The sequence below is a fragment of the Phalangium opilio genome, unplaced genomic scaffold, assembly GCF_054372755.1.
Source record: "Phalangium opilio isolate 3A_F unplaced genomic scaffold, DU_Popi_V2 ptg000077l_1, whole genome shotgun sequence".
Lineage (NCBI taxonomy): Eukaryota > Metazoa > Arthropoda > Arachnida > Opiliones > Phalangiidae > Phalangium > Phalangium opilio.
The window spans coordinates 3412954-3437314 of NW_028324185.1; the positions used below are offsets into that span (position 1 = coordinate 3412954).

The window sequence follows — 24361 nt, forward strand, 5'->3', positions numbered from 1 at the left end:
ATGTCAATACCAATTTATTTAAAATCAATGGAACGAAAATATCAATATCAAACAATTATCCACTGGAAAAGATATCAAGCTATTATTTAATTTAAATTTCTCAGGTTAAGTTTCAAAAGAAGATGAATTTTATTATGTTCTGACACCAAAATGGGCAGCTTCTTTGCATAATTCCCGAAGTTTTTCTATTCCAAAATAGAAACGTTAACATTTTGTGATATTAAAGGAGAAATATAAATAAAATTTTCGTTTCTTTTGAACTAGTTTCTATAAAGGTACTTTAATCAAATGGCCATTTGTATGAGTACACTTACCGATAATGGATTTTACTAATCTAGACAATTACTACGTCTTTTAATTAATATTTTATAAATACTACCTGAATATATTTTTAAATATGAAAGATTATATTTTTATTTCAGATTAATGAGTTAAAAAAATTGATATCCGTGTTGCAGTTAAGCTTTGATTTTGACATCGGTTAATTTACTATATCGGCTAACGATCCTAGTCTGTTTATAACATTAAATCGGAACTTCAAGTGTCACTAGACAGTATATAACTTCAAAAATCGAGAGTTAGGAACTTTAAAACAATCTCAACAGGATATCCGTGGTTAAACTTATCATCACAAGGTGAATAACTAACACCAAGGACCTAGCTTTCCAGCTTAGGAATGAGGGTATTGTGTGTCAGGTTCTCTCTAACGAACGTCTCATCTCGAGTGTTCCTAAAACTTGATATCCCAAGGCTAGGCCGAATGTATCTACTGTAGAGTAAATGATGGTTGAAAACCCAAAGTTTTTCTCTCCTAACCTTTTTTCTCGGCGCCAACTAACATCAGCCGCGGAAAGCTGGCTCTCACTAAAAAAATTACACCCCCCTTAGCACTCCGCACGATACGCCGTTGCCATAAAAAACGTAAACACCGTGGATGAACCCTCCATGCTTGAACTTACTCAGATAAAAAAGATTAGCCCCGCCTGTTTTACTTCACTCTCCACCGCTGTGGAGCGCTGCTTCAAAAGCTCGTTCTCGGTCGTGGCCGAGATTTTAGAAATTTTATCTCTCCATTCACGCGAGCTCCGTTGGAAACTTTAAAAAGCTTAACGTCAGAACTTTCAGACACAGAGGCTACGGCAAAAAATCTTACATAGGAACTAGGTGTAAGATTATTCTACTTGTGTTATCATTATATGTGATATTGTGACGAAGCGGCTCAGTGAACGTTGGGCAATGGCCTAAGAGTTTTGCTTGCAATGGTCAAGCTAAAATTCCTCACTTGACGCAATCTTCTAAGGAGCTATTAGTAAAATAATATATTACGGACAAAAATGGTCTCACTTAGACCACAAAAATTATACTTAAATGTCCTAAAATTTTAATGAGAGGTGTGTTACAAACTATTATATTATATTAAAAAGAATTCAAACTTTTAGAGTTTATAATTATTTTAATAAAAATTAATTTCCAATGTCATAATTGTAAAGTGCTCTTGGTAGAAACACAAGGGTTCTTCTGAACTTTCCCAAAATAGGTGTGTTTTAGGCTTTAGGGACTATAATTTTGTTTAATTATAAGATTTTTAGCGTAATGTTTAAGCAATACGTTTAATCTTGAAAAAGGAGTGAAAGTACTAAAATAATTTTTTTATAAAACTTATTAATTATGAACATTTTTAACCATTTTTGGATATAATCGATTGTAACACACTTGTCAGTAAATTTTCAGGGCTTATACTTAGCTTGAAAATTGATATTTAAATCTAAGTAGGAAATTAAGTTAAGATTTGATAATTTTCGTTTTATTTGAACTAGTTTCTATATAGGAACTTAAATCAATTGGCCATTTGTATACACTTACCGACAATTGATTTTACTAATCGGGAATCTGTTTATAACATTAAATCGGAACAAGTGTCACAAGACAGTAGATCACAAAAAGTATACTTAGCTTGATAAATTAATATTTAAATCAAAGTAGAAAATTCAGTTAAGCAAAGGCTTAGACCATTGCCGTTGTCAGTCCGCAAGGTTCCCGCGTACGTAATAGGGAGTGTTAAAGTGAATAGGCGCGTTCTTTCGCTTCGTGGCTAAAATCGTCTCTCTCTGGCGCTGACTCAGGGACTCATGGTGGTGTCCGCGCGCATGCGTCAAATTTAAAAACCGGCTTTGAACTACAAGGGGAAGGTCGTGTTTGAATTTCTGCCATGGTTAACTATAAGAAGTGTTGTTTTTTAATTGTTCATGTAGCCCTAAGTATTTAACAAGACCCGACATGGTAAATATCGTTTTCAAACCATTTCCCAAACCAAAAACAAAGCTTGAAATTTATTGAAAGTGAATAGAAGCTAGTGGAAATCGGTCTTCCACTAGCTAATATCCATCTTTTACATTTTTCTATCTTGGTTTTTGGCTTTGGAAACGCGTGGAAGGATATTCCTTTCATGTATTTTTAAGCGAATACCTTGAATCATTCCTACAACCGTTACAAAAACAATTTGGCATTTTTATTAAGCCTCGGTTTCCTCCCAACAGACGTTCATTGTTGGTCGAACAGAGTGGGGCAACAGTCGATGGAAGCGGAAGCTGGCGGCAGAGATAATTTTTAAATTCTCTCTGCTGGCGGTAGTAAACGACGTCACTCGCGCCTGCGCGTTAGCTAAAATTGTGGAACGGAGATAAAAAATTCCTACCCCCACTTTCTTTCCCATTTGCCACTGTATGACGGTTTTTTATTTTGTCGCCATCTATGATGGAACAAAATATTACGGACATCCATTTATGAGACATAAAACGGAAAATTAGCTCCGCCTTCGTCGTCGCATTTTTTCGTCGTCAGCTCCGCCTTCGTCGTCGTCTCGCCTTCGCCTTCGCCCTCTTTAAACTATTGCCCTATCACAAGCGACTTTGTCGCCAACTACTGCCCTATCACAAGCGACTTTGTCGCCATCTATGATGGAGTCAAAATATTACGTAGCGGCGGGTGGGTTCGAGCCCAACTGCGAGAGATTTTATTATAACTATTAAAACTAAATATATAATTCATTGCACATAGCTATTGCTGTTAGTATTTATTACTAATTGTAAGTGGAATGACTAAGCGCTCAAGTTAACAAATAAACGAGAAGTGTGTATTTTAATCAATGTGGGACGATTGTTACATTTCCTTATGTAGTTACAGTTAAGTTTTAAGAGATGGCGTTGCGCGCACTACTATCCTTACATTGGCGCGATATTTAAAAGTTATGCTTCAACTCCTAACACCCCTCCTGGTTCTTTGATCCCCATGCATTCAAGGTGTTGATGCATTCTTGGACTCGGCAGAATTTTCGTCAATTGATCCGCGATGTTGAGATTTGAGTTCACATAATGAACTGTTATCTTCTTAGCTTCAATTAAATCGCGTATGTGGAAGTACCTTAAGTCTATGTGTTTAGACCTGTCCGACGTGGTGTGGTTTTCGGCCAATCTCATTGCTCCTTGGTTATCAATGTTGACTTTAACAATGCTACCCAAGAATTCACCCTATCCGATTTCTTCAAGTAAACTCCTGACCCAAGTGCATTCTTTGCTACATTCACTTAAAGCTACAAACTCAGCTTCCAAGGTACTTAACGCCGTACATCTTTGTTTCCGGCTTAGCCAACTAACAGCAGCGCCTCCAATTTTGATGATGTAACCGCTAAATGATCGTCTGTCTTCTACGTCTGATCCCCAATCAGAATCAGTGAATACTTCTAACTTGTTCTCATTCTTTTGGTAATGCAAAGCTAGATCTTTTGTACCATTAAGATATCTCAGTACATGTTGCATTCCAGTCCAGTGTTCTGTTGATGGGTTGTGGTTAAATTGAAGTTAAGAAGAAGGTAAGTTAAGGCAGTACTTTTAGTTGGTAGACCATTTACATATTCATGTAAATCAACTCATTATTTTACATAAAAACTATTGAAATTATATATATAATTGTAATACTTAATATTTATTATAAATCTCTAAGTTACTAGATGTCGACAGAGCCGCATGGTCATTGTAGCCGTAACAGGCTGAGAAATAAGGATTTTTTTAAAACTTCCCACCTTAAGCCATGGCAGTTGTATCTCGGTTTTTTAGGAGATATTCTTTATAGGATTTCAATGTTAATTAGCAATGTTACTGTATATAAGTAAGGCATTAATTATACAGTGCCTAAATATAGTTTTGGAAATAATTATCCTTTGCTATTATATCAATATGGAGTTCATTATACATTGCTAAAATACATTAGAAAGCGAGACAAAATTGTAAGGGTTTCCCTTGGAACCTCTTGTTTAGCATTAGATCAACACTCCCTCTAAAGTTCCTTACACCCTGGTATCAGCTTAAGCTAAAAATACGAGGTTCCCTACGTACAAAATTTACGATACCCCTGATAACGCGCGCGGTCTCTAGAGCCGCGCCAATCTGCCCTAGTTTATTCTCAGTATCATCTTAAGCTTAAAATACGAGGTTACTAACGCGCACCCCGCGAGAGCGCTCGGCATTCGAGGGATCAGGCAACTAGCGTAATACGCTTCCCATCGTACACCCTCAGATAGACTTTATTACGGAGCGGCTTTCCCCTCGACAACTAGAAACGCACGACGCCATTCGAGGGATCAGCCACTGGCGTATTCCCCCGGTATTACCTTTTTGGTGGTTTTAATGCCGTAAATTCGGGAGATATGCCTTTAATCCGTTCTAATATTGAAATAAAAAATGTAAAAAGTAATCCCGAGTGTATTACCGCGTTATACGGCGTAATACGCTTCCCATCTTACACCCTCAGAAAGACATTATTATAGAGTGGCTTCTCCCTCGTCAAATTTTCCGTATAGAGTATTATTTTGCAAACGCCATCTAGATGTCGTGTGCAAAATAAAAACGAATTAAAACATTCTCAGGAGACTGCAAAGGCTAGAAAACAAACCATCCAAAACGGGTCGTTTGGAGAGCGAGTTATTTCTTTGCGTTGGCTGCCGAATAATGGTCAGAAGGAATATCCGTTTTGAAAAAGGCGTTGTAAATAGTACGATGGGTTTCGTAACTGGATTCAAGAGGGACGAACAAGGAAACGTTACTGGTATTTTTCTCAGAGTAGATCGCGAACCGAATAGCGACGACGCTAACACTGACTTTTTAGTTGAGAAAATTTGCGTCAAATTTTTGCTCATGGCACACATTTACGTTCAACGCTCACAGTTTCCCGTCATCCTGGCGTACGCTATTACGATCCACAAAAGCCAAGGCATGAGTTTAAAATGCGCCATTATGGATTTGGGTCCGAATTTATTCGGAACGGGCATGGCGTACGTGGCTTTATCGAGAGTGACGTCCTTAGCCGGACTCCATCTATTACAGTTCGATCCGCATAAAATTAAGGCGGATGGACGAGCCATTATGGAGTATAACAGGCTTCGCAAAAAATATAGGCCAGATCTGCCTCTTTTGGAAATAACGGAGCCCACACTATCTAAAAGCCTTTTAGAAGGCGAGGAAGAGAGATGTGCAGAAACACCGAAGAAGAAAAGGTAAGCCCAACAGAGTTCGGATAATTTGCCGTTGAAGGGTTTAGCTAACGATGACAAAGTAACATGCTATTCTAATAGCGTTTTGCAACTACTCTTATTAGTGCCGGAATTAAGAGAATTGGTTAAATCTTAAAATGGATCATTCATTGAAAAAACAGTTTTACGTTGCCTCCATAACACGATAAACGACATCGAGAGTTCTCAAGGAAGTTTCAGTCGTAAAGGGTTGGAACTGAGAATGGCTGTCGGAAATCATTTTACGCAAAACGATCAACAAGACGCCAGTGAATTTTTGATGGTCCTTTTGACGACACTAAGCCAAGAAATGGAAGCCAATTACTCTAAGGCTCTGAAAGATCTTTTTTGGTCAAAGTCGCGAAACGTTACCAAATGCCCCAAATACCAAGTTGAACAAAATTCGGAGAATATTGTTGAAAGCAACATTTTCAATCTTCCACTAGAAAACCGAGATAAAATTGATTGGAAATCTCTAAAAAAACGGATGAGATTAACAGAGGTGCCATGCGTATTTTGTAACAACCCAAAAATACAAGAGCGTGATGTATTGATATCCAGCGGGAAGTACGTATTTTTGTGTCTTCTCCGTGGCGATTACGAAGATGGTCGACCAATTAAGGTTTCGACCAAAATATAGAGTTTTGAAAATCAAAATGTCACTATGAGTAAGATGCTTTTTAAAACTAAAGGGGTGATTATTCATAAAGGTGAATCTTTGGCCGAGGGACATTATGTGAACTTTGTGAGAAAAGACCACAGCTGGTACGAGGTCAGTGATACAATGATCAGAAAAAGGGAGAGATTCGTCAGTAACTTGACTGACGTCACTGTTCTGCTCTTGGAAAGAGTCCAGACACATTAAAGGGAATCTAACGTGCTTGAAGAATCCATATCAAATTTACCCCGAGTAAAGTCCAAAATTTCAATATTCGTACCAGAAAGGAGCATCATATCTGTCAAAGATATACTAATACTTTCATATTCCCTTTAAAGTAATTTATGACTGGGTAAGATTGTTAATCCTAGAGCAAGTTAAAGGTTAACGATGGTTCTGGAGTAATTTTGATGTTGCCTACTATAATAACCGTGAAAGGGAGAGGAGGGAGGATTGTAGGGCCATGCTATTGTTACGAAAAAAGGCGATGATTCTTGCATTAATTTTAGAATTTTCTAGTGAAGGGTTTTTAGTACTCTGTATTAGTCTTGCCCCAATGGTGTTTTGTGTAAAAAACACGCTAAAAACGTAACCCCTGTTGGTAATGCTATGTGATTAAATATAATCCTTTAACAAGCTGGTGAAACTATTGAGACAAACTCATCCTATTAGTTAACATTGAACAGATTTTTTGAACTGAGATTTAGACACTCTTATCCAAATTTTAAATAAATACTTATTAAAATTAATATATTCAAAGAATTTTCTAAATATCAGTCTCGCATCTTCCATTTTTTTTTAAATTAAGACGCCCATAACTTTTTTACATTAACAATTTAAAACCATTCAAAAACATTAAATTAAATTAATCTAATCTAATATTATCCTGTTACAATATCAAAGATTAGCAAAGATTTGGTATCGTTCCTTTCAACCGAATTCCCAATGGACCGAAATCCCATTCGACCGAATATCCCGCAATGATTTTAGATTTCTAGCCCAATGGCTATATTCCCGATGGACCGAAATCCCAATCGTCCGAATATGCCCCTAAAAATACATGAATATAACTTGAAACACTGTAGCCGTCAGCGATTCGGTGGTGTAGTGGATACGATGTTGGACTGCGAAGCGATAGGTTGTTGGTTCGAATCTCCGAAAGGTATGTTAATAATATTAAAAGTAAATGTTTCGTGATACTAATTAAAACGCTCACTTTCATTCCTTTCAAGGCAAGAGATATATAGAATTAATAAACAAATTGTGCTTAAAATGAAGTACAGTCTTGATGGTAGTTCCATCAATGTCTTTAAGTTTTAAATTAAAATTATAATATTTTGGTTTCGGGTGGGTTAGGTTAGGTTAGGTTAGGTTAGGTTAGGTTAGGTTAGGTTAGGTTAGGTTAGGTTAGGTTATGTTAGGTTAGGTTAGGTTTGGCTCCGATAATTCGTTGACACCTTTTCCAAAATATGCTCCTTTTAATTAGCTACCACCTTTTCCAAAATATTCTCCCTTTAAATAGCTACCACCTTTTCCAAAACATTCTCCCTTTAATTAGCTGCCACCTTTTCGAAAATAATTTCCTATTAATTAGCTGACACCTTTTCCAAAATATTCTCCTATTAATTAGCTGCAACCTTTTCCAAAACATTCTCCTACTAATTAGTTGCCACATTTTCCAAAATATTCTCCTTTTAATTAGCTACCACCTTTTCCAAAATATTCTCCTTCTAATTAGCTACCACCTTTTCCAAAACATTCTCCTATTAATTAGCTGGCACCTTTTCCAAAATATTCTCCTATTAATTAGCTGCAACCTTTTCCAAAACATTCTCCTTTTAATTAGCTACCACCTTTCCTAAAATATTCTCCTATTAATTAGCTGCCACCTTTTCCAAATGATTTTCCTATTAATAAGCTGCCACCTTTTCCAAAATATTCTCCTATTAATTAGGTGCCACCTTTTCCAAAATATTCTCCAATTAATTATCTGGCATCTTTTCCAAAATATTTCTATTATTGCTAATAAATTGTTCGTGGTAAGAGGCGGGCTTTTAATACTCATATAAATAATATTTTTACCTCCAAACAAGGTTGGGTTGGGTTAGGTTAGGTTAGGTTAGGTTACATTTCGTTAGGTTAGGTTAGGTTAGGCTAGGGTAGGTGAGGTTCGCCGTAATTAAAACGTAGTTAAAATAAGTGCAGTAATACATTTTCAACTCACATTTATTTTAACAATAATAAGTTGTGAAATTAAAAATATATTTAATGCAAAACCACACAGTATGTCTTCTTCCAGTTCAATAGAATTTCGGTCCAATGGGACTATAATAAAATCGCACCTTTGGCTACGTGCGGTCGAATGGGACCCCAAAAAAAAACCCCCTTCTGTCGAATGGGAATTCGGTTCAATGGGACCAAAGCAAAGATTTTATGTTTAAATATTATTTATTAATATAACCTTTTCTTTCTATAACTTATCAATAATGTTTACCCGTCCCAATCCGATGCCACTTACAAAAATTGATTTTTAAACTATTTATTAGTTAGGCTTAAAAAAAGCCATATGAACTTATTAATTTGTCCTAGGCCTATAGCTAATATCCTACTATTGTTGTATAATTTGTTTTTATAAAGTGTGAAAATTATTTCCCAAATTGTGGTTACCAATATATAGAGACATTACCCTTGTTATTAAAACAACTAAACCATTTTTCCAATTAATATTCCAGGAAGTTTTGCATAGTCTCTTTGTGTTTCTCACCAGCTGGGGTAGTCTGCGTGCAGGTTGCATTGCGTAAATCCAACAGGGGTACAATTTGCAAAGCCTTCTGGAATATTTTTTTCCCCAAAAACTAAAAATTTTTTCATTGTCCCTTTGGTAACCCACGCGCAAAACAATAATTGCCATGTTCTAGCAGCACTGTTTCCAAACTTAAAGTTAAGAGTTGCGTGACAAAATTTTAAAAATAGACCCTCAAAATCTTATATTTAAATGAACATATAATTGCCAGTAAATTGTAAAGTTTTCTTTGCCTCCTCCCCCTCCGCCCCTTTACATAACTAATATAACGAAGATCAAAATTATTCCGAAATAAATACTACAAGCAGTGTATATTTTCAAGTTTGAAACATACAATTTAAAGACTAATTTCGTACAACTACATGCGTATCGTATCAACACGTGTCAACTGCTAAGCTTCAACAGAAAGATAATTCATCATAGCCTTTACCAGTATAATAAAAGGTTAAAACTACACAGCTCAAAAATATGATGATCATCATCATTATAAAAAACCCACAACAAGACTTCGATAGACAAATCAAGAAATATATTCAACTTCTCCACCGAAATAACAGACACTTTATACTGGCGTGTTCAAAGAGTGAGAGCGTCTTTGGATTAAGAACAGCAAAGATATTCAAAGAAATAATCTTTCTATTGGCTTGAGTCAGTGTCTATAGAACATCAAGCTGTATCAACGCCAAATAATACATGTCACCTCTTTGGTTTCCCTATATAATTACGTTACGGCTTGGCAAGCCGTGCCTACAAGTTCATCAACACATTAAAAGTTCATAACAGCTATGGATTCGCAAAAAAACCTTTTTCGGGCAAAAGTTGCCTCAACGTTGTTAAAATTTAGAACAGCAATTGTTTGTTACTAAAATTATGTACTTTACTATGTTGGGAGTTTGGGCGCACTCCTGTAAGCCAAGCTTCTGGGCGACAAAGTTTTGAGGGAATAAGGGACTTGTCAGCATGCCTACCCTTCAGGAACTGACTACCCCGTGTCCGCGACTGGTGAAATACCCCAAATCCCCCCTCCTTCACCACCCGATTAAACCTCAAGTTTGTTACTCTAAAAAAACCAAATGTGATTAACCGCATAATCACCTTGGACTTCAAAATCAATTTCCATCAAAACGCTTAAAGGTAATATACCATCGTTAGCGATGGAGCTAGTTAAAAAGCTACCGATTAATGACATTAACCACTAACGCCATCTTAGTTCAATAGTATTAAATGTAGAAAAAAAATAATTAAACTGGATTGGAGATGACACTAACGAAATACAAGGCGCTTCATTAACTCTCTGAGCTAAACTGCAGATTCTACACCAACAAATCACCACCAATTTTAAAAAGCATCTTTAAGTATATTAGCAGTATTTTAACAAACTCCCCTTTCCCTTTTTTATACCTAAAATAATTTAACATTAAAACCCATGCTTACTATTTTTCTGGCTATTATATATTCTCAATTTACAGTCCTAGTATTAAATGTGTATAAATATGTTTTCATCATTGAATTATTCACTTGAGAGATTAACAAAATGATTATTGGTGTTCAAACGTTAATGTTGAACTTTTCACACTTTTTAAGTCCAACCTTCACGTATGACTGTCTTTGAACATTTTTTTAATCCCTCTCATGTATTCATAGTGAAACTTACATTTTAGATTCAGTTAAAATTAATTATAGTTATTCCTAGCTTTTCCCTGTTAAGGTCTATTTTTTGCCAGCCAGGACGCAATCACTAATTATTCTCAAAAGCCTTTCTGGTGTCAAAAATAATATTCCTTATAAAGATACGAATGAAACCCTTTAAAATACGCAACTATTAGCTTTAAACGTGAAAAACAAAATTTTTATTTACTGGAAAATAATTATAATGAATACCTTTAATAAATAACAAGGCAAATTTAATTCCAAATTGTGTGCTATAAATAAACGTAGCATTATCAAACCAAATGTGTTTTTTAAATAAATCTTTAGCACATTCCAATAAATTAATCATGCGTGTAAACTTTGAAAAAATGTTTAACCAAAATATTCCTAAAACAATTTATTGTTTTAATCATTTGAAAGTAATTATTGAACAGCCATAACTTTAAAAATTACAATTTATATTTTAACTATTATATAAAATAAATAATATTATTAACCCTAACTTTTGTCATCAATAAACTACTGTAACTCTCATTTGACTTTATTTATCAAAGGTAAAATAGTTACCATTACTTTCATAAATACTACTAAATAATTTGTTGATCCTATTATTTCCTATATTCAATGATAAATCTAAGCACAGTTCCATTGCCAGACTCCCGTAGTACACTGGCTAATCATTTATCATCTATCCCAATGGCTAAATCCAATTAAAATTGTACTTAAGGACAGAGCGAAAAATAAAATATGGCAAACTACCACACTATACGGAAGAGAAAATCTTTTTAAGGCGCGTTATATTTATATTATATAATTATTATGATATTGCCAGCTTTTCCAAAATACTACAAAATTGTATTTCTTTTCCCCCGAAATATTGCCAAATTATTGCTAGTTGTCTTATTTAATCATGTCATTTTTAACCAAAAAAATTACCATTTTATTTTCTTAAATTAGGTTAAAGTTAGAGCACCACAAAAGGTGGTATTCTATATGTTGAATCTTGTGTAAAGGTTAAGAGAAATATGCGTTCTGAATAAGATGTTGTTGACACAATGACATTGGAAATGGGGTTCAAAATTAGCCTGAAAGCAACTGGTATATTCTGGTCTGGGTTCATGAGAAATAGTCAAACTAAATCTTTGTCATGACATCACACCCTCGTATATCTTACTTCATCAGCTCAAATTAAGATTAAAAATATTGATGTGACGTCCCCTTAGCTACTAGCTCTCAGTCTATTGAATGACAAACTATTTCCTTTTCTGCAGCATGCGGGAATGAGCACTGAAATAAATTAATCACCACCGCATGTACGCAAAATTAATAAAAATTAAGACCGAAGTAACAGATATTAATCAAAACGCGTCTTGGATATAACCAAGACCTAAAAAGTATCGATAAGAACAAGGTTAATCACTTGACTGAATGAGCAGATATTGAAACTTTTTTTTAATTAAAACTTACATGCTTAAGAAAGTATGTTCCATCACCCTATTCCATTGAATAAACTTATTTTACTGGTAGAAAATTTTTTCCCTCTCAATAATTTGAAAAATTTACTTATCTCGGGTTTTCGAGCACAATTCCATTCCCCGAAAACATTTTATAACTACATTTATTATCACTTTTAAGAGTTTTCGTGTGGAAAAATACCATATAACTAGTAACTACACGTAACGGTAACAATGGCAATGACAAATTTGACAAAACGATTTAGGGTAGTCTGCTTTAGTCTCTGCTGCGCCCGATACGAACAAGGAGGATGTATAGTTGTATACCCCCCTTGATAGAAGTACGCCTTGTGCCATTCTCATGCCTTGTCTTTCGCTGACCTTGTCACCAAGGCAATAGCCCACTCAATTACGCGTTAAGCTGCTCGAGAATTCTGTGTGAAGTACTTTTTAAGGTCAGCAAATAGTAGTTGTTTTTGAGAGCATTCCTCGCCTTGAAATAGGACAACTACAAAATAATTAGACCAAATTGAAGTTTAAATATTCGAACAAATCTTATTTTATAAATATCTTCTACCATTTAAATTTCTATAAAACTGTTCTACCAAATGCATACAGAGGGCTACCAGAAGTCTGGGGCTACTAGAAATACTACATTTACTATAGGAAGATTCGCAGCGACAAGTTTAAAAATCCCATATTTCTTTAAAAACCGTTAATACATTATCCTTGACTTCCTTGTTCCTGAAGATATACAGACTAAGTAGCAGAGTCGAGCCAAAGCGTCGTAGATCACGCGACTCAGTGAACGCAGGCTATTTTGCAAAATAACGAAGTCATAATTTTCAGGCTACGACCACGCTTAAGTTAACAATTACAACAAAGAAAATCAAAAAATTACGAATATCATGCACGCCCCTACTGCTTGCGAACCATAGAAACGACATGGCAGAACCGTTTTTTTACCCCCGTGTCTTTCCATGTCGAAGTGGTCTATTACATAATTCAGTTTAACCAAGAGTAAAAATCATAACGTCCCTATTGAATGTGCTGCCATTGTTGAAATTAGCACTAAAATTAACAAAAGGTTTCACTATGGAGCGTTCAGGGCATGAAGGGGGATATCATATATGTTAGCAACCTATTAACGACGCAATGTCATACACGTACTCTCTTAAAAGTGATAATAAATGTAGTTATAAAATGTTTTCGGGGAATGGAATTGTGCTCGAAAACCCGAGATAAGTAAATTTTTCAAATTATTGAGAGGGAAAAAATTTACTACCAGTAAAATAGGTTTATTCAATGGAATAGGGTGATGGAACATTACTTTCTTAAGCATGTAAGTTTTAATTAAAAAAAGTTTCAATATCTGCGCATTCAGTCAAGTGATTAACCTTGTTCTTATCGATACTTTTTAGGTCTTGGTTATATCCAAGACGCGTTTTGATTAATTATGTATGAGTATTTAATCTCGCGAATAATAAGATAATTTAAAATTTCGTTACGTGTTGGAGGGAGAGGCTCTATACTGGGCTATGAGTCGGACTGAAGGAAAGGCTAACCACTCTCCATTCCCGCTTCTAAAATTACACCTATTCCTGGTTTTTCCAATTATCTCTCGATTTTTACTTCCAGAATCAGTTTTCCAAGTTTATCGCTTAACTACCCGTTTTGTTTACGGTTTATGGCTTTTGAGTGTTTTATTCCTGACTACCGCTTTAATGAGTAATATGCAATCTGACATACCTACTGAATGGGACACCATTGATGACTTGGAGGATGTAATTGCTAAACCAGATTTAATTCCTATTTTTCGTGAGGAATCGCACTACTCTGCTCAATTTTTCAAAGTAAGACCAGAATTCTGCTTTTGCGACCCCATAGATGGCTTTGGGAACCTTTTTTTAACGAAAAATCCAACGAGATAAAAAACTCCCGATTTCTTGTTAAATATAGAGGCACAAGAAAAGATTTAACCCTTTAAGGGGATGAAAAAGTTATAGTATATTAGGAAGGGGCTTTCATTTCCATTTAAGTTACAATTTCTCAAACGTTTTAATGTATCAGTAATCATATCTCTTATTACTAAATAATTAGCATCTAATTAGTCTTAAAAACGAGGACCACTGTGCCACCATTGGTTTAGTGGCGTCTGCCAAAGGGAAACACTTGCATTAAATTTTTACGTTGGGAAGTCATTTGTAAATAGTAGTTCTTTTTGCTATGACCAAGTGGTACATAAAGCTTATCAGGGGTACTATGCGTAAATTTTACATCCATGCATTGGAAGCAGCACTTTTGTATGCTTAGGGATGTTCTGAGTGGTGCAATTGTACTTTTTCGGTACATTTTAAAGTCTTCAGTACCGAAAGTACATTTGGCCTGTTTAGAGTACATTTTCAAATTTCATTTTTAACATTAGCGTCTATGGGACCAAAATGTAGTCACTAGATGGCGCCAAAAGCCTTTCGTTGAGGGGGACGGAAATTTTCCTACCCCCAGGGGAAAAGTACATTTTGAAAAAATCTTCCCATTGGGTCAGTACATTTTACTATTGGGGAAAGTACTTTTCCAAAAGTCGAAGGAACAACCCATCAAAATTTCCTCCTCAAAAGTTTATCATACATTCAAATGAAAACAGTTGTTTACCCATTATGTTTTACAGAGTGGATTCATTGCTGAAGAACTTGGTAAAAGAATCTACGAACGAGCTGAGATCTCAGACTCGTTCGTAAAACCGATAGACATCATATCATTTGAATACGGCTATTCGAAAGAGTCAAAGTTTGTGAAAATATTTGCGGATCCATTTGAATTTGGCTACGCACAAGGTTATTTACTTCCGTTTTTTAAAATCTCTGCTGATTTATACTACATTGGAGAGAAAATTCTGTATGAAACCTTGCAGGCCGTCCCAATTAGCTCTCGAGTCACTAATGACTGCGCCGAAATACTTAACAAAGGGTATTTGAACTATTTTAATCTTCTATAAGTACAGATTTTGAGTAATACTTATTTCGGTTTCATTGGACGATCTCTGTGAGTTGTTTTTCTTATCCGCCATTTTTTCTACATACCAACGGACCAATTATAGCCTTTCTTCGTTTAACGTCATTGACCGCTTTAGACGTCACCATATATCTATATAAATCAAAGTCCTGACTGACTGATTGACTGACTGACAGACTGACTGATAATCAACGCCCAGCCCAAATTGCTTGCTTTAAAAGGCTGAAAATTTGCAGGAACTTTACTCATAAGTAGTAGGCGCGTGCTAAGAAAGGTTTTTCCAATCCGCCGCCATCTTAAAAAATGGTGCCCAGAAATGTAAAAAATCTTTTCTATGCAACAACGTCCGCGCGTTTCAACCGATTTCGCCAATATTTAGTACACTGCTTTCCTTTAACCTACAGACGGGCTGAATGCTCTTTTGGGCTCGATTTGTTGCCATCTTTTAAATGGCGGCCAGAAATTTGAAAACCCTTCTTTATGGAATAATATCCGCGTGAAAATTAATGGAAAAGGTCCCGACGGGCTGACGGGCAACGCCGAGTGCCTTCGCTCTTAGGGTGCTACAAAAATATTAGTCATCAGTAAAATCTACCCATTCCTTTTATCATTTTATTCGAAGTTCATATTACTCGCGAGCACACGCCGCGGGTAACAGCTAGTTTTAGATGTACACACATTCACAAATACTTTTAATTGTATTTTCTTAGTTGAGTGCGGTCTTGTGATAAATTTTGAGATTATCATGACCTAAAATACCCTAAATGCTAACTTTCCCTACAAACACTTCTTAAATTACAAAAAGTACTATCTTTTGGGATGACAATGAAGAGGCAACGCCTACGTTATTATAGAGGCCATAAAATAATCATATCGCTTATATTCAAGTAGTTATTCGTCCGGTGAAAACCGGGACGCTGCAAAATCAGTCGCAGCAATTATTTGTTTATTTATTTATTATTATTTTTTGAGGAATTCTTTCCGTGTAGACATTTTTAAACTGTTTCGTTTTTCCTTAGCTTATATCGCATTTTGGAAACCGAAGCATTTGCATTGAAACAGCGAGAAACGAAACTGAAATATTTGAAACTTATTTGGAGACCATCGCAATCAGGGGACAATATCTTCACCCTGAAGGAAGCCCGCATTCTCTTTGTTGCCTACGCTGTTGGTATTGCGCTCAGTATTGCTGCTATCACGTTCGAACTTGCGTTCGCCATGTGTTTATGCAATAGGTAACGTGGACAATTTATGATCTAAAAGTGTTTGAGTTCATCGAACTTCGATTTGTAACCCTTCTTTTATTATGTATGTGAAACTTCGTTAGGAAGGGTGTTTGTTTCTAAATCCGGCTTTTACAGCTGAACAGATTTAGATGGAATTTACCATGCATGCAGACTATCTGGATTTGCAAATGACTATGACACCATCTATATCTATATAAATCAAAGTCCTGACTGACTGACAGACTGACTGATAATCAACGCCCAGCCCAAACTGATTGCCCTAGAATTTGCAGGAACGTTACTTATAAGTAGTAGGCGCGTACTAAGGAAGATTTTTCCAATCCGTCGCCATCTTAATAAATGGCGCCAAGAAATGTAAAAAATCTTCTCTATGCAACAAAGTCCACGCGTTTCAACCGATTTCACAAATATTTAGTACACTGGTTAACCTATAGACGGGCCGAATCGTCTTTTGGGTTCGATTTGTTGCCATCTTTTTAAATGGCGGCCAGAAATATAAAAACACTTCTTTATGGAATAATGTCCGCATGAAAAGTAATAAAAATGTCCCGACGGGCTGACGGGCAACGCCGAGTGCCTTCGCTCCTAGGGTGCTACAAAAATATTAGTCATCAGTAAAATCTACCCATTCTTTCTATCATTTTGATGAAAATTCTTATTACACGCGAGCAACGCCGCGGGCAACAGCTAGTCATAAAATAAGGGTTGGCAAAAATACGACTTTTTTTTCAAAAAAAAAAAATATCCAGATGGTATTAACCACCAATTTTAAAAACCATTAATAGAGCTCGGAATTATCTATCCATTATCCACGCCATTTTATCTTTATCCATACTCGAAATTATCCACAGAACTTGCATGTTAAATCGTATTATATCCACAGAACTTGCATGTTAAATCGTATTATATCCACAGAACTTGCATGTTAAATCGTATTATATCCACAGAACTTGCATGTTAAATCGTATTATATCCACAGAACTTGCATGTTAAATCGTATTATATCCACAGAACTTGCATGTTAAATCGTATTATATCCACAACTTTGTTTATAAATATTCTGTTATCCAATAATTTGTGGATAATGGATAGAAAATGCCGAGCTCTAACCTTTAAAAAAATAGTAAAGAGGGAATCTAGCCCCTACCCATATAAGACACTTTTACCTGTTTTTTAATACACGTAGTGAATTGTGGCGTTATAGTTGCAGGGTGTTGTGGTTTTAGTTCTGTGTTTGAATGATTCCTCCGTCCCGTTATTCAGTCTAAATTCTAAGACTAATCTTAAGTCTGTAATATTATCTCCTAAGTATAATACATTAATATAAAGAACGGGTTTAAACCTAGGTGGTTTTATACTGTTAAAACCGGTCTGGCACAGGGCCGGAAATAAGAAAAATTTCTTATGGGACAATTGTCCAGTGACCCCCTGTTTGACTGGAAAATTTATGGAACATTTTTCACTGGAGTGTGCAAAAATAGAGTTGCACCTTCATTATCAAGCTATCTAAACTTCGGAAAAGTTATTGGTCAAAATGTCCAGTGACCGCCTTAGTTTCTAAAATACTTATGGGACATTTTAAAATTTTATTGGACAATGTACAGTGTCCTGTGCTTATTTCCGACCCTGGACTCTGGCATGTTTTCGGCGACTCTGCATACAATACATACAAATTTTCTATAAGTCCTAACGTATCGCTAGCTTACTTAAATTTCTCATCACAACAAACATATAGTAATTCCACCTGAACGAGGATGCGAGTAACAGTTAGTTTACAATTCTCAGTTTCACTTCTATAATCTCTTACCTTAAGGCAAAATTGACCGTAAGGTCAAAGGGACAAAGAAATGGTAGCACTTCTGTCGTTGGCATATTCTTCAAACCCAAAAATAATGAGTAGATAGAGATATGGTCGATATTAGTATAGAGAAACACTTCACTGGGGTTAAAGCTTTAAACCAACACACTTGAGTTGCAGAATTTTCTGTACGCACTATAACTCGTTTAATAAATACTGTACGAATTATAACTGTATATCACTATATTGCAATTATTCTTATATATCATTTTAATAGCTGTACCTTAACTAATTAACTAATAATAGCGTTCATAAAGTTATTTAATGTGAGTTTGTGGACTGTTTCCCTAGTCAAGGGAAAAGCACATAAAAACCTCGCTTCCTTACCCCATTTAAGAAAAAAAATCTTAAAGTAAAAATTCAGGTAACATAACATTATGCCTTAAAAGAACGGCCTTTTTCTAGATATAAATGGAAAATAATATTTAAAAAAATTATCTCTTATTACAAAACAATTAGCATTTAATTGGTCTTAAAAACGAAGACTACTGTGCCATCCGCCATTGCTTTAGTGGCGTCTGCTAATCCGAACCAATTATCCCTATCGGAATTGGTTGAATTCTCAAGGGTAGGTTCGATTTTGCAGACGCCTCTAAACCAATAGCGGATGGCACAGTAGTACTCGTTTTTAAGACTAATTAAATGATAATTATTTTGTAATAAGAGATAATTTTTTACCTCTCCGCGTGACGATGACGTCACGGAGAGGTATTACACTGGCCGTGTCTGTCTGTCAGACCCCACGTGACCGCGTTCGCAGTTTACAAATCGGAGCAAACAAATACCCGATTTCCGGAACGCGTTCGCGGTTCACGGAAATTTGGCCATTCATCTACCAACACCAGTCTTTACTAACTGGCTTCTAAGGACCACAATCTGCTAGTCTTTGTCCATCCTACATGGACACTAGTCTGAACTTGCTAGCTTCCAAGCACAACCATCTCCTGTTCTTCGTCAATTTCACCGTGACACCAGCTTCTATGCACCACCATCTTCTATTCTTCGTCAATTCCACATTGACACCAGCTTCTATGCACCACCATCTTCTGTTCTTCGTCAATTTCACCTTGACACCAGCTTCTATGCACCACCATCTTCTGTTCTTCGTCAATTCCACATTGACACCAGCTTCTATGCACCACCATCTTTAGGTCTTTGTCCATTCCACATGGACGCCAGTCAGTCCATTCTGGCTTCTTTTCCTTCGTCATCGTTTGGTTTCAAGATATACGCGGCGATCGGCTAGGGTTACAAGAAACGTCTAGCCTCCCAATGGCAGGGCTTCCACCAGCGGTTCACGCGAATGCGTTTTTATCTATTATTATAATGGAAACGAATCGTATATATATCCCAAAATTTGAAAAAAGCGGGCAAGAGGGGACACATGGTCCGTTGGTCTAGGGGTATGGTACTCGCTTAGGGTGCGAGTGGTTCCAGGTTCAAATCCCGGACGGACCCGAGTTTTTGCAGAAGTAATTTAGCGACTATTTACATGCAACTAGTTAAATTGTAGGTATACGTGTTGAGGATGTTTCATTGTCATGCTTCGTCCGTTGGTCTAGGGGTAAAATACTCGCTTAGGGTGTGAATGGTCCAGGGGTCAAATTCCGGAAGGACCCGAGTTTTTGCAGAAGTAATTTAGTGACTATTTAAATGCAACTAGTTAAATTGTAGGCCTATATGTTGAGCATGTTTATGTGTCATACTTCGTCCGTTGGTCTAGGGGTATGATACTCGCTTAGGGTGCGAGTGGTCCCGGGTTCAAATCCCGGACGGACCCGAGTTTTTTGCAGAAGTAATTTAGTGACTATTTAAATGCAACTAACAACAGGGTAGGCCTATGAGTTGAGCACGTTTTAGTTACACACATGGTCCATTGGTCTTGGGGTATGATACTCGCTTGGGGTGCGATTGGTCCCGGGTTCAGATCCCGGACGGACCCGAGTTTTTGCAGAAGTAATTTAGCGACTATTTAAGTGCAACTAGTTAAATTGTAGGCCTACGTGTTGAGCATGTTTCAGTGTCACACTTCGTCCGTTGGTCTTGCGGTAAAATACTCGCTAAGGGTGTGAATGGTCCCGGGGTCAATTCCCGGACGGACCCGAGTTTTTGCAGAAGTAATTTAGTGACTATTTAAATGAAACTAACAACAAGGTAGGCCTATAAGTTGAGTTTGTTTTAGTTACACACATGGTCCGTTGGTCTAGGGGTAAAATACTCGCTACGGGTGTGAACGGTCCGGGGTCTAATCCCGGACGGACCCGAGTTTTTGCAGTAGTAATTTAGTGACTATTTTAATGCAACTAACTACAGGGTACGCCTCTGAATTGAGCATGTTTTAGTTATACACATGGTCCGTTGGTCTAGGGGTATGATACTCGCTTAGGGTGTGAATGGTCCCGGGGTCAAATCCCGGACGGACCCGAGTTATTGCGGAAGTAATTTAGTGACTATTTAAATGCAACTAGTTAAATTGTAGGTATACGTGTTGAGGATGTTTCATTGTCATGCTTCGTCCGTTGGTCTAGGGGTAAAATACTCGCTTAGGGTGTGAATGGTCCAGGGGTCAAATTCCGGAAGGACCCGAGTTTTTGCAGAAGTAATTTAGTGACTATTTAAATGCAACTAGTTAAATTGTAGGCCTATATGTTGAGCATGTTAATGTGTCATACTTCGTCCGTTGGTCTAGGGGTATGATACTCGCTTAGGGTGCGAGTGGTCCCGGGTTCAAATCCCGGACGGACCCGAGTTTTTTGCAGAAGTAATTTAGTGACTATTTAAATGCAACTAACAACAGGGTAGGCCTATGAGTTGAGCACGTTTTAGTTACACACATGGTCCATTGGTCTTGGGGTATGATACTCGCTTGGGGTGCGATTGGTCCCGGGTTCAGATCCCGGACGGACCCGAGTTTTTGCAGAAGTAATTTAGCGACTATTTAAGTGCAACTAGTTAAATTGTAGGCCTACGTGTTGAGCATGTTTCAGTGTCACACTTCGTCCGTTGGTCTTGCGGTAAAATACTCGCTAAGGGTGTGAATGGTCCCGGGGTCAATTCCCGGACGGACCCGAGTTTTTGCAGAAGTAATTTAGTGACTATTTAAATGAAACTAACAACAAGGTAGGCCTATAAGTTGAGTTTGTTTTAGTTACACACATGGTCCGTTGGTCTAGGGGTAAAATACTCGCTACGGGTGTGAACGGTCCGGGGTCTAATCCCGGACGGACCCGAGTTTTTGCAGTAGTAATTTAGTGACTATTTTAATGCAACTAACTACAGAGTACGCCTCTGAATTGAGCATGTTTTAGTTATACACATGGTCCGTTGGTCTAGGGGTATGATACTCGCTTAGGGTGTGAATGGTCCCGGGGTCAAATCCCGGACGGACCCGAGTTATTGCGGAAGTAATTTAGTGACTATTTAAATGCAACTAGTTAAATTGTAGGCATTCATGTTGAGCATGTTTATGTGTCATATTCGTCCGTTGGTCTAGGGGTAAAATACTCGCTTAGGGAGTGAATGGTCCCGGGTTCAAATCCCGGACGGACCCGAGTTTTTGCAGAAGTAATTTAGTGATTATTTAAGTGCAACTAACAACAAGGTAGGCCTATGAGTTGAGCATGTTTTAGTTACACACATGGTCCGTTGGTCTAGGGGTATGATACTCGCTTAGGGTGCGAGTGGTTCCAGGTTCAAATCCCGGACGGACCCGAGTTTTTGCAGAAGTAATTTAGCGACTATTTAAATGCAACTAGTTAAATTGTAGGTATACGTGTTGAGGATGTTTCATTGTCGTGCTTCGTCCGTTGGTCTAGGGGTAAAATACTCGCTTAGGGTGTGAATGGTCCCGGGGTCAAACCCCGGACGGACCCGAGTTTTTGAAATGTAAATTAGTGACTATTTAAATGCAACTAGTTAAATTGTAGGCCTACGAGTTGAGTATGTTTAGGTGTCATACATGGTCCTTTGGTCTAGGGGTATGATACTCTCTTCGGGTGTGAGTGGTCAAGGGTACAAATCTCGGACGGTCTCGAGTTTTTGCAGAAGTAATTTAGTGACTATTTAAATGAAACTAACAACAAGGTAGGCCTATAAGTTGAGTTTGTTTTAGTTACACACATGGTCCGTTGGTCTAGGGGTAAAATACTCGCTACGGGTGTGAACGGTCCGGGGTCTAATCCCGGACGGACCCGAGTTTTTGCAGTAGTAATTTAGTGACTATTTTAATGCAACTAACTACAGGGTACGCCTCTGAATTGAGCATGTTTTAGTTATACACATGGTCCGTTGGTCTAGGGGTATGATACTCGCTTAGGGTGTGAATGGTCCCGGGGTCAAATCCCGGACGGACCCGAGTTATTGCGGAAGTAATTTAGTGACTATTTAAATGCAACTAGTTAAATTGTAGGCATTCATGTTGAGCATGTTTATGTGTCATATTCGTCCGTTGGTCTAGGGGTAAAATACTCGCTTAGGGAGTGAATGGTCCCGGGTTCAAATCCCGGACGGACCCGAGTTTTTGCAGAAGTAATTTAGTGATTATTTAAGTGCAACTAACAACAAGGTAGGCCTATGAGTTGAGCATGTTTTAGTTACACACATGGTCCGTTGGTCTAGGGGTATGATACTCGCTTAGGGTGCGAGTGGTTCCAGGTTCAAATCCCGGACGGACCCGAGTTTTTGCAGAAGTAATTTAGCGACTATTTAAATGCAACTAGTTAAATTGTAGGTATACGTGTTGAGGATGTTTCATTGTCGTGCTTCGTCCGTTGGTCTAGGGGTAAAATACTCGCTTAGGGTGTGAATGGTCCCGGGGTCAAATCCCGGACGGACCCGAGTTTTTGAAATGTAAATTAGTGACTATTTAAATGCAACTAGTTAAATTGTAGGCCTACGAGTTGAGCATGTTTAGGTGCCATACATGGTCCTTTGGTCTAGGGGTATGATACTCTCTTCGGGTGTGAGTGGTCAAGGGTACAAATCTCGGACGGTCTCGAGTTTTTGCAGAAGTGATTTTGTGACTATTTAATTGCAACTAGTTAAATTGTAGGCATACATGTTGAGCATGTTTATGTGTCATATTCGTCCGTTGGTCTAGGGGTAAAATACTCGCTTAGGGAGTGAATGGTCCCGGGTTCAAATCCCGGACGGACCCGAGTTTTTGCAGAAGTAATTTAGTGACTATTTAAGTGCAACTAACAACAAGGTAGGCCTATGAGTTGAGCATGTTTGAGTTACACGCATGGTCCGTTGGTCTAGGGGTATGATACTCGCTTAGGGTGCGAGTGGTTCCAGGTTCAAATCCCGGACGGACCCGAGTTTTTGCAGAAGTAATTTAGCGACTATTTAAATGCAACTAGTTAAATTGTAGGTATACGTGTTGAGGATGTTTCATTGTCATGCTTCGTCCGTTGGTCTAGGGGTAAAATACTCGCTTAGGGTGTGAATGGTCCCGGGGTCAAATCCCGGACGGACCCGAGTTTTTGAAAAAGTAAATTAGTGACTATTTAAATGCAACTAGTTAAATTGTAGGCCTACGAGTTGAGCATGTTTAGGTGTCATACATGGTCCTTTGGTCTAGGGGTATGATACTCGTTTTGGGTGTGAGTGGTCAAGGGTACAAATCCCGGACGGACCCGAGTTTTTGCAGAAGTAATTTAGTGACTATTAAAATGCAACTAACAACAGGGTAGGCCTATGAGTTGAGCATGTTTAGTTACACACATGATCCGTTGGTCTAGGGGTATGATACTCGCTTCGGGTGTGAGTGGTCCCGGGTTCAAATCTCGGGCGGTCTCGAGTTTTTGCATAAGCGATTTTGTGACTATTTAAATGCAACTAGTTAAATTGTAGGCCTACGAGTTGAGCATGTTTAGGTGTCATACATGGTCCGTTGGTCTAGGGGTAAAATACTCGCTTAGGGTGTGAATGGTCCCGGGGTCGAATCCCGGACGGACCCGAGTTTTTGCAGAAGTAATTTAGTGACTATTTAAATGCATCTAACTACAGGGTAGGCCTATGATTTGAGCATGTTTAGTTACACACATGGTCTGTTGGTCTAGGGGTATGATACTCGCTTAGGGTGCGAGTGGTCCCGTGTTCAAATCCCGGACGGA

At 37.6% G+C, this 24361-nt stretch overlaps 1 long non-coding RNA gene and 5 other non-coding genes across 6 annotated transcripts; 5 read left to right on the top strand and 1 right to left on the bottom strand.

Moving 5' to 3' along the window:
- Positions 1-11642: 11642 nt before the first annotated feature.
- On the bottom strand, positions 11643-12298 carry LOC149656811 (uncharacterized). Its single transcript, XR_016370027.1, has 3 exons — positions 12142-12298; positions 11849-11961; positions 11643-11784 (listed from the first exon to the last, which is right to left on the bottom strand). It is a non-coding gene; the product is annotated as an uncharacterized LOC149656811 (long non-coding RNA).
- A 7655-nt stretch (positions 12299-19953) lies between these two features.
- Positions 19954-20027, top strand: TRNAP-AGG (transfer RNA proline (anticodon AGG)). Its single transcript has one exon. It is a non-coding gene; the product is annotated as a tRNA-Pro (tRNA).
- Positions 20028-20919: 892 nt separating this feature from the next.
- TRNAP-AGG (transfer RNA proline (anticodon AGG)) lies at positions 20920-20993 on the top strand. The gene has a single exon. It is a non-coding gene; the product is annotated as a tRNA-Pro (tRNA).
- Positions 20994-21884: 891 nt separating this feature from the next.
- On the top strand, positions 21885-21956 carry TRNAP-AGG (transfer RNA proline (anticodon AGG)). The gene has a single exon. It is a non-coding gene; the product is annotated as a tRNA-Pro (tRNA).
- Positions 21957-22847: 891 nt separating this feature from the next.
- Positions 22848-22919, top strand: TRNAP-AGG (transfer RNA proline (anticodon AGG)). Its single transcript has one exon. It is a non-coding gene; the product is annotated as a tRNA-Pro (tRNA).
- Positions 22920-23489: 570 nt separating this feature from the next.
- On the top strand, positions 23490-23561 carry TRNAP-AGG (transfer RNA proline (anticodon AGG)). The gene has a single exon. It is a non-coding gene; the product is annotated as a tRNA-Pro (tRNA).
- Positions 23562-24361: the final 800 nt, after the last annotated feature.